General features: G+C 38.7%; 1 long non-coding RNA gene across 2 annotated transcripts; it reads left to right on the forward strand.

Annotated features, from left to right (window-relative positions):
- Positions 1-1,875: 1,875 nt before the first annotated feature.
- On the forward strand, positions 1,876-14,964 carry LOC109631710 (uncharacterized). 2 transcript variants are annotated; one of them, XR_011239600.1, is made up of 5 exons: positions 1,876-2,463; positions 6,331-6,522; positions 10,544-10,672; positions 13,772-13,888; positions 14,750-14,964. It is a non-coding gene; the product is annotated as an uncharacterized lncRNA (long non-coding RNA). The 2 variants fall into 2 exon arrangements; XR_011239601.1 differs by lacking the exon at positions 13,772-13,888 and having other exon boundaries at positions 1,877-2,463.
- The last annotated feature ends 684 nt before the right edge of the window (positions 14,965-15,648 follow it).

A 15,648-nucleotide genomic window follows, 5' to 3' on the forward strand; every position in this document is an offset into this window, starting at 1 on the left:
GAAGGTTTAGATTTTGTTCACACTGTCTGTGAGAGGAGGTCAGAATAAAAAAATCAAAAATCTATCAAATATCAATTAGAAAAATAACAATTGTTTAAATGACTAATAATTGTATTTCATAAAAATAAATAAATGAGTCCTTTCTCAGGCTTCATGTGGCAGTCTTCCTAACAAAACAAGTGGGTAGTCCAGAGCCATGGGAGAAACATTACTGGCACTAGCAGAGGAACCACACAGTAGTTATGAGCTTGGATCTATTGAAGGCTTCATCACAGCCAAAAGCAAAAACAAAGGCAAAACATAACAAACACAATAAAAGATATACCACCAGCATAAAAGTAACATTACTATTTTGCCAACACAAATGTAACGTGCCTGACAATTCAAAAGATCTGCCAAATTATCCAAAGGATGTTTTATTTATTTATATATATATATCTACCAGAGAAGTGAATCTGATCTGAAGATGTTAAATTCCACAACTACCTCCGCACATGAAAAAACAACCCCTCAAGCTGCAGGTTTGTGTTGAAAGGAGTTTTCTGCATTTTGTCAAAAAGCTGATATTTCCTCCTGTAAATTGCCATCAGGTTTTAACAGCATATAGATGTTTAGTTCTGCAGGCTAAACTTTTCTTACCAAGCTGAAGTGCTCGGGGTCTGTTTTCCACCTCCCAGCGCACCGCTGCAGTCAGCAGTAAACCAAAGTCGCACAACAAACAAACCACAGCTACGGTGCGTTCAAGGACCTGGATCCAGTTTATGGATCTTTGTAATTGCACTGCTTGAAAACAGCTTTGTTTCATTCATTCCTGCTACTGATATAGACAAACACCGCAACATAAAACTGAAAAAACATGGCCTTTTTATAGAACACATTATTCAACGTAATTATAGCTGGCACTTACTACATTCTCCGTCATGACAGGTGCCAACTGTAAAATAAATGATCAGTACCTTTCAGAGTTTCCACTGCTTCATTTGACCCAACCTCCATGACATGTGGAAAATCAATGAACAGAGCTGGACGTGTAACTGGATATTTGTCTTTTCAAGAAACACAATGGCAGCGGCGTTGCACTGAACTTCACCTGCATCTGCAGCAGAGATAGTGACTCTGCAGTGGAGCTCTGCCCGGGGTCAGCAGGTCTGGGGTCTTCCCTCAGAACCAGGCTTCTTTTGAAATGCTGCCACAGGGCCCTGAGCACTCTATCAAAGACTGTGAGAGGAACATTCATGCTTTACCTCTCTGCAAAACAATTCCCCATATTCTGGTGTAGAGCAGTCAGCTCTTTGTCATTTAAATCATTGCTAAAGACCTACTCCTTCTCTCTGGCTTTCAATTAATATTGAGATTGATTTCATCTGCTGAAATTGTATTTATTTATGTATATATGTATTTTCTATTTATTCAGTTTTATTTAATACATATTTGTATATTCTTTCATTTTAGTTTAAAGTCTCTCTGGAATTTTGGCCAAAGGAGGTTGACTCAGCACTAACAAATGCTGAAAACAGAAAAGATTAAGACCCCCAAAATCTAATGCTGCTTGATCCAGAACTGAATCAAAATTATATTTAACCCCAAAAAACATTGGAAAACATTTTTGTATTTTTCAAATTCAAGATCAAAACTTAAACTTTCACTTCCAATTTGCTTTTACAAATGATCAAAACAATTGGCCTGGATGTGGCTCCATAGTTATGAATAGAGTGTTTTCTAACGTAATCTGTAAACCCACAAAGATGCACTCTGTTGCCTTGGAGGCTGATAGTAAAGTAGTTACGCAGACCTTGGTAATATTTGCACCCCGCGTGCACATCAACAATACAGCAAATCTCTGAAAGAGCATTGGCCTTGGTTTCATAATTAGCCTGAATATTTTCCCATTGAAAATATTTCCCTTTTTTCTTAATACCCTAAATTGTTATGTGACTTCAGAATTGAAATGTATGATTAACATAGCATATTAAGACACAGTATGACAAGGACAAATTCAGAGTAAATGTAAAGCAGCACTAATTATTTTGCTATATATAGCAATGATGTAAAATATTTTTTCATTATATTGCAGAATTTATTGTAAATGTATGTTAATATTCTACATTTCCACATATAGATCATTTTAGATATGGTATAAGCAAAAGCAGTTACAATTTGAATATTTAAAAGTTACAAATGTTGAAGCAAACCTGAGCAGAGTGGCTTTCAAAACCTGAAGAAAGCATTTATTTATTAAAAAAAAAAAAAAAATGGTCCCATGTTACGTGTCACAAAAATTATGAACAAAGCAAAGAAAACAAAATAACAGTTAACTGAGCTTAATTAAACTGCATCTCCAAATGCATCTCCCCTTACACATGGTTGCTCCCAGTGACATCACTGCTGATGTCACCAAAGGTACAAATACAGGAAGTGTTGCACCTCTTGCTCCTTTAGTACCTGCAACACATGGTGGGAAAGGTGAGTCGCAAAGAAATAGAGATAAATGAAAAACTGAACCAGTTACTTTGGGGTACAAGTGTTGCAAATATTTGTTTTTAATGTATATAATAAGATATCAAAATCAAAACTGTGGTAAAACATCTCTGTGAGCCACGTGCTGAACGCAGACGAAATAGTCGGGACTCCTAAAACATGGGCACCAAAATGAAATGCAAGAGATTCTGCAACGCACATGTGCCGCTCCTGCATCCAGTCTGTTCTGATAAAAGGTCTGAATGATGCCAGTTATTTTCACCAAAGGACGTTGATTTGAAACTGAACTGGCCAGATGATTTGTAAGAAGGAAACCTGGTTTCTCTCAACACCTGTTCGCTGTGTGTGCAGCAGCTGATATCACTGGTGTTCAGACAGAGGTATTATACCAAAACTAAGGGACTGTCTTTCTTGAAACTCCACTGTAATACATCCGTGGAAGCTATTTCACTCAACTTGTTTTAAATATGCAAACACTTCCTGTAACGAGATGTGACAGTGTGAGACACAATGCAGCTGTAAAAAAAAAAAAAACAAGTCCCAGTTCAAATGTTACAACCAATTTAGAGCAGCAGTGAATACATAACAAACAATAAACAATGAGTCAGAGTTGAAAACGGCGAGTGTAATGAGTGGTGTGTAACTCTTATGGCCTTAGTTTCACAGACTCAAACGCTGAAGTCCAGCCAGACTGAGGCGGGTAGTTTTAATGCACCTCTCTCTAATGCTCCCACTGCACACTGTAATGCTTCCTAATCTGCTTTAGCTGTTAGGAAGAGGATGTTCTCACCTGTAAGATCAACACAGGAAGACTCGATGAATGTGTGGAGGGCAGGGAGCTGTGACTGAACTGATAATGATGAATGAATATCCCTAAGCTCCTCAGCTACACAGTCTGTACTTGAAAGTTTTGCTTTTAAATACGTGATATACATGTGGTGGGGGGGGGGGAACCTTTGAACCGCACTGTGGATGAGATTCAATAAACCACTTAAGGATAACCTGTTTGACCTCGAGAAAATTAAAGCGTGGCTCTCCAAGTCATGTTTTACTGATCAGTATCCACATGTAATGAATAAAACTGAATAGTTAGCATTCCTCTAGCCTGTTTTTTTTTTTTTATGTCAGAGAACTGCGTTCTGATAAAAAAAAAGCCACTCTATAGGAGAGTGCATTCCACCCACACAACAGTGTGTGCATTACAGTCCAAGGTCTCATAGACCAAGGTGAAGAGCTTCTGTGTTTTGCTTCCCACTAATGAAGCAGAGCAGCGCTTTCTTTGCCGAGATGAAAAGTGTCATCCTTCAGATGAAGGCGAGTGACTGTGCCTAATGCTGCAAATAAGACCGGGGGAGTGTGAGTGTGTCGCCCATCGCCCCAATTGTGTTTCAAGTTTCTTGTTTTAATGAGGCCTTTCTCTCTGAATGTCTTTGGCTTTGAACGCGATCGCTCGTAATTTCGATGACAACACATCGATTTACTTTAATTTCTCCAGTTTTGAATTTGAGATGTGGGTCTCCAAGTAAAAATGAGATGCAAAACAAAGTTACTTCCCCCTGTGACATAGAATGTAGAAATTATTCTGACTGGATCTGACCATCATTCTGCTGGATATTCTGCTTCTTAAAAATGTCCTATATTGGTCATATATTTGCATCCTTTAGTGACGGAAAGTCATAAAGTACATTTACTCAAGTATTATTTTGAGGATCTGTACTTGAGCACCAAAGCAGTACTTCTTTTACACCATTTATTTATTAGTTATTTTGAAATCTAAAATGTTACATCTATAACAATTAACCTGCAAGGAGCAGTTCAAATCTGGAAACCATACAGACCAGCAAGGTTCATACACAAAAGGTCTACACTGGGAAAAACATGAGAACAATGACGATCTGGCAACAGGAAATGAACAAACTAGAGTCGATAGTATATAAGTGGTTTGTTGGTAAGACGTACTGAGCTAATCGTGTATCAGGTGAGTAATGATCCAAGCACAAGGAACCGGTATCTGAAATTACAAGATGGAAAATGACAGCGTACCTTTTGAAAAAAGGTAAAAGCAGCTGTAAGCAAGTAAACATTAACAATTAAATAACACGTAAACTACATGTAAATGTCAAATAAATAACAATTACGATACAAATACAACATGTTAGCAACAACAAATATTTATGCTGCCTTTTCTTATGAAGGGGGATAAGTCCATTTCAAAAGATGTAACTGTTACCGCCTAAATGCTTCTGTCTCTTTCATTGGCACGGCTGTTAAGCCTCTGTAGAGAGGAGCCGCCCCCGATGTAGATATTAGGTATATAAATATAAACGGCCCATTCTAAGGTAAAGAAAACAAAAATTCATACAATTTAGATCAAACGCAAAAACACGTAAAAACATCACAAGGATTATTTTATATTCAATTTCTGCCAATAAACCCCTACATCTTAAACACTGGACCTTTAATACATTTATAATGGAGTACTATGACAATATATGTAGCACTTGATACATTCACAAGCTATGACGGCACCACTGATGGTATGAGAGGATTAGACCTGGCTGTATGCCCAGGGCTACATAGCATCTAGTAGATAATACACACACACATGACCTATTGCATTCATTGGCTTTTCAATTCAACCCCCCTCCCCCAGCTAATCAATAGAAACTAGCCACAGTGGTCGATATTAATACTTTATCATCGGACTGTAACTGTGGAGCTTTCATCTTGTACAGGAGTTGCCTTGAAATACAAGTCAGGCCCAATGATTCACCTGCAATTCAAGGATGCAAAATGAAGAATCAATGTCCAATAACACCCAAAGTGTCAAAACTGCAGGAGACCAATGGGGTGAGGCTGAGAGTGACCTTTGTGATCGTTACAGTGACAAATCTCAACGCTGGAGATGTTGATTAACAATACACTCCAAGGACAGACAAACAAATACTCCTGTTAATTCATCTCTCAGGTCACCAGCTGGGTTTAAATATTCCACACGTCCTGCATTCAGCTATTGCAAGCAGGGAGCGTCATCCCATCACTATGCACCTTCTAACCTCTTTGAATCATCTCAGCAGGCAGAGGTGAGGTAGGCAGAGAAACAGAAAAATAAAAGTTAAATTAGTAATGCGGCCTGGGCCCCACTGGCATGAGGAGGGAGGGTTTTGTAATATTGATGAGTTGAGTGCAGAGGGAATGACTCATCTAGAGCTGGAGATGAAGAAGGAGCACATAAAAACCTACAGTACATGTCATGAAATGATTTTAACCCAAATCTCTAAATCATAGCAACAACAAAAAACACTTCCCCAGCTCTGAGCTGAAAACAAACATGCTACAAATGGCAGCATTTGCATAATGAAATCACGTCTTTCATAGTGTTCTTTTTTGTTTTTAAATTAGCCATTTTAATGACAGTGTTCAACTTCCTTCATGTTACAAAAAACGAGGTAGCCCCCTCGACACCATTTTGCAGAAGCACCATTACTGAATATTAGGGCTGTGGAGGAACCGTAGGGAAGGAAGATCTTCTTTTCCTTGGCGCCAAAGGAAAACATGGAGGTTAAAGAAAGATGTGAAGTTTCATGAATATTTATGAAGAGAAAAACATTTTCCTTAGAGAATCTGACTGCACTTCAATCAACTTTATAACACGTTGAAGATGATATACAGTGACAAACTCGGTTCAGTACACCTCCAAATCAAGTAAAATGTCAAACGGAATCACACCTCCTATGAAACAGTGTTTTCAGACAGGGTGGATTCAGTGATATATCATTTATGCCGTACATGCATTTTGTCACGCTAATCATATTGTGAACAACTGAATTCGATGTGATTGTGTTTCAACAGTGATCAGCTGTGACTGGCTCCAGCCCCCAGACGACCTTCAGATTATAAATGTTATAGATTGATGGATGGATGTGGTTTCTGACTGGACAGATTCGAAAACAGAATAAATCTATATTCATGGATTTGGAGCTCAGCCAATCATTCAAGGATTTCCACAGGTTTTGGTGTTTTCATGTCACAGGAGTGAAACAGGTGAGCTGTTGTTTCTTCTCACATATTTAAGTCGGCCCCTACATTGTTACGTCACTTTAAATGGTGCTGCTGTGATGAATTGTGGGCCAGCATTATGTGCTTATCTTTTCCTTTTTTTGATGGTCCAGTGTTTTCTAAATATTGCCTTCATCATTTAGACCATTTTAGAAGGACTGCCACTTACACGATACGTCTGGGTTATTTCACTCAGTTAGAAACCCTCATAAGCAAAATAGACTTTTCTGTCAAAAATGGTTTTGAAAGTGTTACAGGTACTTACCCCGGTTGCCAGTTATGTCGACACAACCGTGAGAAGACATGAATGTGCTGAAAAGATTAAACCCCTCTGGCAACCGATAAATCAATATATTGAAACTCTTTGTCCAGCAGCTGTAGACACTCATTAACAGCCTTCAGAACAAATGATCAATTAATAAACTGACTGTGATGATAACTTAGCATGTTTAAAGCACATTCTCTGACATTATTCTCTGTACTTCAGAAATTGACGCTTATAGTAAATGAGTAAATAAGTGAATCACTGAGCTAATAATGCTGCCTGTGAGTAATGTTGAAAATCTGCTGCTGGAACTGTCCAAGCCTGGGGAGCTACTAATAGATAATACTATCACACACTGTTCTGAACTGTACACACGACACAAATGGTTGAAAATGACCACTGACTGTTGCAGACTCATTGTCAGGCATTCACGATGACATGGTTTTGGCCTCTATGATGACCGAAGAGGATACACATTTTCATCATGGGCTCTGATGTAGCTGCTTTGTTACTGCTCTAAATTAATAGACTCAGACTAATGATTTCAGTTGTTCCCAAGCTACAGCCGCTCCAGCATGTTGCACACAGACAGCCAACACAAAGCAGACCGCCCCAAAATCAAATATGAAGAGACTTTTTGGATTTATTGGAATGTGACCACGCTAAAACAAAGTGGTCACTGAAACAGAGCACATTAAACTCCTATAAAAAAAGATGTATGTAACTACTTGCTTACCACAAGATACGCTTGAAGACTTGGATTTGTCCACTGGGTTGGATTGCAAGGTGTACAGAGCTCAGGAAATCAAACACCAGAGTTTGATTGTTACCGTTAGAAATGCCAGATTTGTATTGAGAAAGTCAACACAACCTGTCTTGTTCTGCAAATCATTTACATTTTCAATATTTAAAACCATATTTACTCAACGTTCCCCAAGTATCTTGAGTTACCCAAAACATAGACACTACCCCTTTTACACTTTACATTATGGATAATGTTCCCAGTGCATCTAAATGAAGATATGAATATATTGTTTCTCATCTAATTTAATGACCACACTAATTACTTTGGTGGGTATAATATTATCATTACTAACTCAGGGAATGAGAAGCTTTGTTTTTAAAATAATGTACTATATAGAAGATGTCTCAAGAGTTTTATTTCATAGAGTTGTATTGAAACACAGGTAAAGCAGATGAGCAGATCACTCCCTGGACCTTTCGCACTAGTTCATTAATTTGTGTGTATATGTGTGTGCCTGCTTATGCCATCATATCTATACTCCTTCATTTCACACATGTACAGCTGATTTGATGCTCACACTACAAATTAAAGAGCTGCAACCTCCAGAGGCCTCAGCTATAGATCCTGATATATTGGATTTCCGCCTCATTAGCATGCTATAGCGCAGCGGCCAGTTCATAGCCAGCCCCGGGCCATTAGAGCAGAGTGGAAACTCGCGAGGGGGCAACAGAAGACTAATGTATGTTGACGAATTTGATGACTGATGGTAATCATCCCAAAAATGTAATTTTATGGTGATGAAAAGCCCAAGTTTTCTCCCTTCAGCTGTTTAAACAGCTACAGCATTGACTTAGCACTTGAATATAATAACTTAACTTAAAAACTTCCTTTATTGATCCCACAAGGGGAAATTCTTTTTACACTCATATTACACACTAAGGTGATTGTAAGAACTTTGAGCACTAGTACAAAACAGAACACAGTACAAAAGATATTAAAGTTTACTCAGATAGATGATACTATTAAGTTATTATGTTTAGAAATCACAATGTGTTTCTTTGTATATTAGACGGTAACTCCTTCACATAGGTAATGGTCAAATTAGCCTCGGCTTGTTCAAACATTCTTCAAACCTCAGAGGAAACCTTAATACTGAAAACTGTAGGTGGAGACCATCCTCATAACAAAAGCAACATCAACAACGATGTGAATTAGAACCTTTGTCTCTTTGGACAGAAGGAGGAATTAGCTTGAGGTTTTAGTTGAAACAGACCATGGAGACATTTCAGTGTTGGACTTGGACATGATAGATTGCTTTTCATTTCCAATTTCTTCTCAGACAGCCAACATTTTTACTCATGTCAAGGAGGTTATATTTTTGTTTGAGGCAAGAATTTTTGTGTCACATCAAATCATCATTTGCGTTGCCCGATGCAAGTGATGAGAACTTTGCGCCTATTCACGTCTTTGCAATGACTTGGAATGTAATCACATGGGAAATTTGCTTTGTGTTTGGTCTGAATGCATTATTGTGTTAAGTATTGTCTTTAGATAATGATGATGATAACAAATAATGAAAGTATAAATTCAAATTTTAAAACGTGACCACATACCGTATGTCGTGTATGGTTGTCTCCTTGGGTTAAGGTGAATAATGATCGTTCAAATGTTCACAACACAGTAAGGAAATGCAGTAAGTGCATTTACTGTTTGTTCTGTTCTCATTTCTTTCTGCTGGCAGTGGAACTAGGTACTATACAGCTGCCACAAATTGATTTTAGCTGTGGGTAAGTCTGATTACTATACTGGGTTGGGTAATGAGCTGCAGCAGTGAGTCATACCTCCCATCCTACCTGTAATAACAAGAAAGGAGAAGAAAGCTGATGAAAACCATGTGTAATCCAAAAGCATCAAAAGAGCAACTTGAGTCATTTCTCACTTAAATTAATGGAGGGTTGCTTTTTTGTTTTGCATCAGAGTGATTGAACCTTGAGTGAGTAATGCGTCCTTGGATTGAGGGTGGGTGGTTCAAGAAGCTGATCTCAGTTCTATGCTCTCTCCACACACACACACACACACACACACACACACACACACACACACACACACACACACACACACACACACACACACACACACACACACACACACACACACACACATTGTGAATGTACAAGTGGCAGTGGTGTTAAAGATTTAATTAGATCTGGTGACGCTTGTTGGTACTGGTGGAATTCTGTAGGCACTGAAACAAACAATTGTTCCTTTTAATCAAATTGTCCTTTTCCCTTCACTATTTGAGAAACTGTGATCTTATTTGAGCTGCCCATAGTGTCCACAGAGAGCAGCTAGGCACAGTGAACCGAGCCAGTTACCTTGCTAAGAGGTTAGAGGTTCGCCTGCAGCTCTTCACCCAACAGCTCACAGAGGCTGCTCCTTCTTGTACCATTAGTGCCCACAATATTTCACAGTATTCCATTGTCAAAAAAATAACTTGCATTAACCAATGGCTCTAAATAGAGCAGTGGTTCCCAAACTAGGGGTCGGGACACAGAGGGAGGGTCGCATAATTTCCAAAAGTCAAATACATTTTAAATGTCAGCAACAAAACCAAAAAACATAAGGGTTAGATTTGGAAAAAAAACTTATAATCACAATAATTGTGATTTCCTTTGTCTCCATGTGACTCCAGAGCTGATTTGCAATCACAGCAGTTGTCGCAGGTTATTTTACAGCACTGCAGGAAATGTTGCAACATGTGTAATATAGTTGATTTGTTTGTGAACAAGCTCCAAAAAATATCTTTTGGCATAATGGGAACGTCGTGTCTCTCCTCCAAGGCTCATCAGTCCTCCTTAAATTCAATCAAGCCTAACCAAATTGCATACACCCAGATATTCTCAAAATATGCTTTATGCATTACCCTCTGGGAAATTGGTGACAATGTCTCGCAAGATAATTATAAAAAATAATCCTGGGTCTGCATCTTTGTCCAGCTCCATGCCCAAATTTACTGGGTTCTCTTTTGGCTCCTTCTGCTCAATTTCATGGAAATCCTGGAATCTTCACCATCCAACCAATCAACCAACACACAAACAATAAAACATCTTCCTCCAGCTATCACAGTAAGTACCAGGCTCACTTAGCAACACATTGCATTTCATAATAAAAGTCAATTTGAGTACTTTCAATGGAAAGCTGCAGCAGGGGGAAAGGTTCAGTTCATAATACTGCATATATATAAATATTACGATACCTTTATCAATAGGCTCAATAACCATTGTGTTAAGTCATTTAGCCATTTACAGACATTTATTTTAATGAAAAAATGACAGACTGACACTTTAACTGCAATATAAACCAATAAAAAAACACATTACACACACTCACACACAAGCAGATGCCCTTAGATATGCCAGTGTCAGACAATATCTCACCATTACTGCCCTCATTGCCTTTCTCTATCTTAATATCATGCTTTGCACCGACTCAATAAAACAATACCCACATCAGCAACAAACACATCAGGCTATTTTGGCTCAGACTGAGGCGATGCAGCCACCAGAATAAAAGCAGCAACTTTCCAGATTTGATGAATGCGTCCTATAATGCAACAAAGCACATTAAAATAAGTCACTGTCAACATGTTCTTGTTTTAAGTGCGAGCATTAGCATAATCCGCCTGTAGCTGTTGTGTAGAGAGTCAGGGACAGGTCGCCCAGCTGCAGCTCACAATAGTAACTCATTAGCACTGTTGTGGACAGTTGATCGCACATCTCACTCCACACAAGAGATGTCTGTGTGCGCGCGTGTGTGTTTGAGTGTATTAGGATAAAGGGATTATTTTGTGTTGTTGTGTCAGTGTGTTTGTGCTCATTCACCCCTTGATGAATTTTCTTCATTTAGAGAGTGTGTGTGTGTGTGTGTGGTTTGGGGCAAATGCAGTTGTCTGTTGCCTAGGCAACATTTGGCCTCTCCTGTAAGCCCTGGCCAAAATATGCCTGCACTAAAAAAGCCAACCAGGCCCGAGAGAGGAATGACTTTAGTCAAACACTTTTATGGATTCTGCTGGATTCAATATTCCTAGAAAATGTGGATGAATGATTGTGTGTGTTAGAAGAAGCTGCTACTACTGATGGGTATAAATTCCTTTAAGCTTACCTGTTACAGTTATAAAACATCACAGGAGTCTGCCAGACAAACAAATAAAAAAATTATTGTATTTGCAATAATTCTGATTTTGAAAACGTGATCAAATACAGTGGCACTTAATTGTGTTGTAGATTTAAAATGTGTCTTTCTTTATGTTTAATCAACTTTGCCGATGGGTTATTTCAGTTTTAAATTTCTAATGCATTTGCAAATAAATTATGAAGGCATATTTTCACTTGGCATTATGTGTAGATTTATGCTGCAGTAACAGTTGTGGTTGTGAATATGCTGTTGTCACGATCGACAACGTCACTTACGTTGATGAGACCCAGTCACCACTGCAACAGAGCACAAGTTGCATGTTTACACAAAGTCACTTGATATTGAACGTATGAAGTGCTGAAGTTGTTCGAGATATCTGTTCCACATACAAATTTTTAGATTTTTAGATAACACTAAAAGTGAATGCATCCAAATCCTTTTCAAAGCCACTACGTGATATTGAAGTCAATAAACTCAATAACTTGATAGCTTTAGCTTTCTCTCACCTCATTATCAGAGCTTCTACGTCTCCTCCCCACATGATTAACTCAAAGATAATTCTGCGAAGTATAATGTATGACTTATACATGTGAAACTATATAACTATATATAACATGCAGTATATACTTATATATATGTACTATTAAGGTGTTGTAACAATCTTCTTTATATTTCCTGCTAAAAGTTGTAATGAAGCATGGTAAAGAGTTATAAATACTGTTATGTAACAGAATATGCTGTAGTAAAAGAAACGTGTGCCTTGTGTGTGTGTATGAGAGAGAGAGAGAGAGGGAGAGAGAGAGGCTGTGCAAAAGAGTGCCTCCATTTCAATCTGGAATGTGTGGCATATCCCTTTACACAGTCAACCCAACCAGAGCTCTGTGTGGTGGATGTGACACATCAATTATGGATAGGCAGTAATGCACACTTTGCCTGAGTACGTTCCCGAGCGGCACCATTAAAGATGAAAACCTTCTGCCCTGCGCTCGCTGCAGCATCAATTAATTACGGCAACGTTCCCTTTAATTCTGGATCCATCTTTTGAAACTTTCAGTGTCTTCGCCATGAGTTTCTGTTGGAGAGTTGTGAGGAGTGCCATCAGGAACACTGCCCAGAATATGTTAGTGGGGAAAATGAGGGCTGAGTTGGATGCTGGAGAGAGAGGTCGAGAGATCTGAATAATGATTAAACACCTGATTGGCCTGCCGCTAATCACAGATTCCTTATCCTTATCTCTTTCTGCATGTCTGTTTAAAATGTAAAGCTTTTAGTTATGAAGAAGTTTCCCCACTTTGCCTTCTTTCAGCCTATATTTTGTTCCCCTCAGTGGTAAGTTTTAACTTGCATAAATTAGCTAATATGCTGATTAATGCTTCTACAGGTTGCATGCTTTGTCCAAATATGTTGGCATTTAGTAAATGTGGTCATTGGTTCCTCTGCACGGCTTTGCAACTGAAGACGTAACCATAGACATGAAAATGGACATAGCCTCCAGATACAGAAAGTGAAGCCAAGTGCCCGAAACTTGTATTTTTCTTGCATGTCCAGCAGAGGACAACTCCACTGGCTGCTTAGTCCAATTCTACAGAAGTCTATAAGAAAATGACCCTAATTCTCTCTTAATTTATACTGTCAATAAACATTTTCCTCAGTGAATTATGGTCTTAATCGCTATTTTCAACTCTTCAATGAACCACGATATGCATTGGGACATGTGACTGACAGTTAATATCCTCAAATGGGTGGAGATCACAGGTGTAGGTGGGCATGCAGTGTCTGTAAGATCTCAGTTAGGCTTAACATCTGCTCTTCCAAATATAATTTACTTTCGGAACTTTCAAAAAACCGAGATGGCACTGGCCAAAATGCCAAATTCTTTGAAAACAGCATTTTAAAAACCAATGGGTGCATGATGTCACAGTGAGTTGTCGCTTGAATGTATCCAATTTTCTTCTTTTCTTGTCTGCGGTATTCTAAGGCTTGCCAATATATTTATTTTTGCTGATGGCTATGTGATCTGTGTGTTCAAGCTGAGGCCAGATGCGAGTGAGCTGACAGTCAACTGAACTGTGACATGAAAAGGCTAGTGCACTGAGGAAGGCATGAACACCTGGGAGTATGACTGACTGAATGGTTCTTGTCATGGGGTTAGTGACTGCTTTCCTGTCTTTGTTTTCTTTAGGGTATATAAGCTATAGATAGAGTATAAACGACAAGAACACCTGAGTCTTCTCTCCCTGCTGCATGAAAAAAAGGTTTTATTCATCACATTGTGCCTGTCAATTCCCCAGAGTTCCTTCTGCTTTGATGCAATTATTATTATTATCCCAAACCCACTATTACAGTGTTTACTGTGGTATACGTGTTTCAAACCTGCTGGCTGTTTGCTTGTTAACATGTGTGGCTTGTTAACATGTGTGGCTTATATATAAGTTTAACTATTTACTTAAAGCTCCAAGGAACTTTTCTTTGTTTTTGAGTTTGGCACCTCTCGTTTGTAAGAGCCCTGGAGTTGGTGATCGACAGACTTGGGAGTGCTGGTCTGTACGGGTTAGCCTTTAGCCTAAACAAAGGCTTTTCCAGCCTGACTGCCATAAATGTATTGCATCTGACTTGGCGGGTAATCCAGTCATTGAGAATAGTTTATAGTAAAAGACAATTTTCTCCCTGATCGTCTTATTTGCTGATGTGGGGCGTAAAGGGGAAGCAACATTAAAATAAGAATGTTTCACAACCAGTTAAAAACTCCTTGTAGGGGCTTTAACTGTTGTTATATTTCTGCCTGTTGGCTATTTCACAGGTCTGTTAAGCAATTTATATTCTCTTCAGACCCATGTTCACAACTTATCAAAAAAAAGCTTCATAAATAAGCTCGAAAAAACCATTGATGCTAAAAGTATTTCTGCCATAACGGAGAACAGCACCCACGACACCTGTGAATGTGTTTGATAGTCTCATATGCTGAAATAAAAATAAAAAATCTGATTATCAAAATTATTTTTCCTCAGTTTGCCAGTTGCTGACCACCATTAAGGAAACACATAGCCAGTGTGGAGCTGATAAGATGAATGCTTTACAAGATGGGTTCCACAGACCAACAGACATTTGCGGAATTGTCATTTGATATATTCCCTTTCATAACTGTATTTCCGATTATTTGTGTTTATTTAGACACTGTGTTTTTAAATGTACATACATTCGTGAATGAAATGATGCATGACGATTCTCAGATGGTTCCTTCCTGTGTTGGATAGGAATATTTCATGCAGAGTAATGTAGCTGCAATGAAAAGCTGGAACAGGCCGGTGCAGAGTATGTGGAGTATGTCTTAAAGCTGTGTTTTGGTCTGTTCTTCTCTCCCTCGTTACAGACGCTGTTATAATCAAAGTTTTAGCCATTGGCTCTTCTCCCCTTCATGCCCCTGCAGAGGCACCCTTCTCTCCCTCCTCTCCGTCCTCTTCTACTTAGTTTGTCTCATCACCATCATCCCATTCTCCCACTGTCATAAACCACCAGGGCATTCTTCTCGTTTCCTCTGATACGACTCCGTCATATATCTCTCCCTCCGACTTTTGCTTCTTCCCCCATTTATCTACGTTTCCTCTCTATCTTTTCAGCTCCTTTTCAAATGCTCTATTAGGCCATTGATTATCCATAATTAGATTTTTTTTTCCCCATCCCCTTCTTCCATTCTAGTAAACAGCCTTCTCGCCTACGGGCTCAATTACGTCTTCTTCAAATAAATGACAAAGAATTTCATAAAGAAAAATGGATAATGCTCTGATAATAATACGGCTCTGATTGGATAGTTGGTGCTGTCTATGGAGGACATTCTGATTGAGCTTTATACTCTGTATATATCTGCATGTGCATAATATGGCCTCAGGTAAGCTGAACACACAGTCAC

Source organism: Paralichthys olivaceus, chromosome 20 (genome assembly GCF_024713975.1).
Source record: "Paralichthys olivaceus isolate ysfri-2021 chromosome 20, ASM2471397v2, whole genome shotgun sequence".
Taxonomy (NCBI): Eukaryota; Metazoa; Chordata; class Actinopteri; order Pleuronectiformes; family Paralichthyidae; genus Paralichthys; species Paralichthys olivaceus.